The sequence below is a fragment of the Ceratosolen solmsi genome, unplaced genomic scaffold (genome assembly GCF_000503995.2).
Source record: "Ceratosolen solmsi marchali unplaced genomic scaffold, CerSol_1.0 scaffold27, whole genome shotgun sequence".
In the NCBI taxonomy this organism is placed as follows: domain Eukaryota; kingdom Metazoa; phylum Arthropoda; class Insecta; order Hymenoptera; family Agaonidae; genus Ceratosolen; species Ceratosolen solmsi.
In genome coordinates, this window is record NW_011948426.1 from 192,202 (window position 1) to 196,735 (window position 4,534).

Here is a 4,534-nt window from a genome sequence, read left to right on the forward strand (position 1 = left end):
TAATAGCTTTAGTCCTGTCATTTTATTAACAAATAATTTATTAGAATATAAAGGCAAAATTTTACGCCGTATTGTACGTAAATCTTAATTTTAGATTATCTTTGATGAAGTGTTATATTCTATTACGAATTATTAAATGTAAAAAAATAGAAGATAAAAAAAATTATGTGTTATCGTTGATGAATGTTCGAGTTCCAAAATTATCTGCCAAATCGAAATTCATAGTATAATAATTGTAGGTTAGAAACACTGTAGTTACATGCATATAAGTAGTAAGAGTCGATTTTGGCGAGACTATAGAAAGAAAGTGGTAATTTGTCTTTGACCTACGAATTATCCGACGATTATTTTTATGCCTGTAAGTAATACTTATATAATTTAAATGTAAAATGCTATTAATGTTAATATATTAAATACATAATACTATTGTTGTCGATGAAACACAGAGCACTGTATATATAATTACCAATTGTATATTTTTTAACGATTGTACAGTGTATATTACATATGAATGCAAAATGACAACATTCTAGAAGTTGAAATTATATTCTCAATACTTATTTAATAATATTCGCATATTCGTAAAATTTTCATCAAGTATATGTTAACATATGACCCTAGAACATTATATCAACATAATATTAAGAAGTTGTGTATGATTGAACAATATTAAATATTTCAATCTTCCACATTAAATAGGATAATAATTTTTGCGAATTTAACGTACGACTTTAAAAGAGTAGAATTAGTAGCTTATTTCATATAAATTTCTATCGTAAATGATCTTGCTAATAATATAGTGGTAACTTTGCAAGAGTTTAGGAAAAAGACGAAAAGAAATAATGAAAATGCAGGTTTGGAAGAAATAGATAAAATTTGCCAACATATTATTTTAACTTTCTAGCAAATTTCCACCTAAATCATGATACTGTTTTTAAAAAGCGGATTTTTTAAATATTTTGACTATAACGTATTCAATTCTTTTGCATTTTATTATTATAAAAAGCACATAAATAGAATTTAACGCTTATTATACTCCAACTATTAGATAACTTGATTATATTCATTGATTTCATTGTAACAGTCTCATTTTGAATAAGGAATAATCAATTACTTTTGTCAACCTGCGCCTCCTCTATTTTGCAAACTAAGTCGACAATTACACTACTTTGAGCAACAATAACTTCAATTAAATTAAAAATTTTACTACTGTAAAACTACTCTACTAACATTTACAACGAACTGTAGTATCAGCTTTATATATAAATTCTAATTCAGTCGAAATTTATGCCGCATTATCGACACATATTTACCAATTTACATTATTTACATATGTTCCATCAATATTTCTCTAACTAAAAAATCATAACGCAGACCCAATCAATGGTAAATTCACGTTGCGCGACATGCTTAAGTATCTCCGTGGATCGAATTAGTACGAATTAGCCCAACGTCCTCGATCCCCCAAAATGACCTTAAGTCAACTCGACGGACAATCACCGATCCAGAGCGCATACGAATTAGCGGCGACGTGCAAGACAGAAGGAAACGGGGGTGAGTAAGAAGCCAGGCTCTAGACGGAACAGCTCTGACCTTATAAAGAACATGTGTGTCCCGTGGTCCCTCGATTGACAGTCATTGGGTCTCACTGGTTGGCGAGAACGGAGGTCCGCACGACGGCCGCTTCAGCCGCAGCGGCCCGCACGCGCATCCACGTCACACACCCGCCACGTGCTCTTCCCCGACGAGGTTCCGCACCCCGATGCCCCTCACTTGTCCTCGATGTCACAGTTGCGCGACGTCACGACGAAGCGCCAGGGCATATTACGCGGAGCTCGTGCTCGCAAGCCGAGCAGCCGGTTCTCGCCGACGAGTTCCTCCAGCTGCTGCCGGCGACTTCCTGTGGCCTTACTATGCTAATCGTCCGTTTACGGCTCGTCGTTCTCCTCGACCCGGGCGTACGGCAGACACTGCGAAGGAGCGCTTGTGCTGCGATAGACAAGAATCGCGTGCACGGAGCAGCGGTGGTCGATAGCGCGGCGCTCTACTGACGTCGCGACGCTTCGTCGGTGTCGTAGCCCGCGGCGGCGGCGACCACCGCCGCCGACGCCGCCACCGCCGTCGCTGTTTCCACCCCCGCACTACCAACCCTTCTCCCTCTCGCTCTTTACGGCGCGCGCAGCCCTTTCTGTCTTTATCATTCTGGCGCTTCCTCGCTCTCCGGAAAAACCCGGAAACCAACGAACTTTGCTAGTTCGCTCCCTCGCCCTCCCCGGCAACGACCCCCTTATTTCGCACACTGGACTCCCCCACTGCGGGGACTACCCTCAAGGATGCAAGTTGCTTCGTACGGAACACATTCTTCGTGTGTGTGCGCATGTGTGCGCGTGCGCCCTCCCTTGCGCCTGTGCCGGCTCCTGTGCTTGCGAATGTGGCCATGAGCGTGGACCGGTGCGTGCGTGCGTGCGTGTGTGTGCGTGCGTGTGAATTGGTACGAATGTGTGTTTGTGCGGTCGGGAACGTGGGGTAAAACGTGTCGATTTCTTACGGCAAGTGCCAAAACCATATGAGATGTTCGTAGGTTCGTCTTCGATGGGTCTACAACTTATATCTCATATTTGCATTGTACTTTATGGAAAGATAATACTACAAATAATACTTTATCGTATTGTAATAACAAAGCAAGTTTAGTTGTGCATCGAATTTCTACAATCCAGTGTTGATTAATTGTAATAATAACACAACACAACATTTTTGGCAACATACTAGACGCATTTTACGAAGCCCTTCTATCACATTTTATACCAAAAATCAGATATTTCAAAGTTCTTATGTAATTTCCTTTTTTACTTTGTTTATAACTTTAAAATGGAAATCAGTGTAAATTTCACAATAAACTATAATTATATAACATATTTCAATATGCACTGTTATCAGAATTCATAACAAAATGTTTTTTTTTTTTTTTAATTTTTGCCTTTAATACATTTATCAATATCTAATTTAATGAAAAAAAAACTTTTTTATTATCTAATATTGTAGATATGAGTTTTGATAATTCTGATTATTATAGTATATTATTTTATCAAACTTATTCTCTTTGCATAGGAAAAAACGTCTTTCCATACATAACTACAAAGATATAAACTCATTTTGCATCTTCTAACAATAATTTGTTAGAAAAAAACATAAATACTACATAATTTATTTTACAATTTGTCGTACGTCATTATGTATTTGTTTTTGTCTTTCTTCTAACGAAGTAATTTATTAAAATATAAATAAAATAAAGTTTTTGTTTACGTATATATGAAAACTAATATTTACCGAGTGAAGTATCTAAAAATTTATACAGCTTATAAGAAATTAAATAATAATAAAATTAGTGGGATAAATTAGCGTTATCGATTTAAGGTAGTTGATATTTATATGTTACTACTTAAATGTTATTAATAAAGAAATATTATAGTCAGAATATCAAACTGAAATTTAGATAATATTAGAGAGCATATATTGCCAATGACTAAGAAGCAATAGTACTAAAATATAATATAAGCCTTATCCACCATCTGTATTTATCTCATTTTACGTACTCTTTTTAAATTGTTCATAAATATATATATATATACATATTCACCAAATATAGTTTAAAAATTTAGGTTTCAAATTATTATGTTATAATATTTTTAAGCACTGCAAATATATTTTTTTATAAGTATTTCAAACTTAGGGTGTAAGAAAAGCTTGATGCATATTTAAATTTCTTCAAATTTCATAAAATTAATATATGAATTAAATTCGTACTAATAGAAGTTTTTTAATTAACAAGACATTTAAAATTAACAAGAAATAAATAAACGCAAATGGTACTTAGTGTCAAGAGCCGAACAACAAAAATGACATAATAAAACGATAGTGTAAGGAACCCGGAATATTCTAAAATTTGTGAACATCAACGAGTCGATCACCTTATATAGAATGAAATTTGAATATTCACAAAGCACTTTTATTAATTATGATTATAGCAAATCGACGTGGTATAGTTTAGGCAGAAATTTATATTGTTGTGTTTATATTATATTGTCATTGTCCCTTTTCACTGTCAAGAGGCATACTGAACAAAAATTGTTAAATAATTTGATATTATGTAAATACTGATAATAAAATGTATAATGATTTCTTGATAAAATAAATATACAAGCATCATATTCTTAAGTGTTATCATATACTTTAAAATCTGCGGCTGGATGTGTACCCCTGTATGCGTATTTTACTTTGTTACCCTAATGAATTGTTCTTTTTTTACAAAATAATTTTTATAAAATATTACAATTTCAAACAAAAAAAAAAAAGTCTCCTATATACAGTCGACCAACGAGTTCCAAAAGCAAAACATGTGCATCATTAATGAAAATGCAAATGTCAGACAAAGGGGGATAACACGAAAAGCAAAAGCATAATGAAAAAGGAGGAGTTAAAACACAAGAGAGGGAGAGAGAGAGAGAGAGAGAGAAGACACGATGTACAACGACTA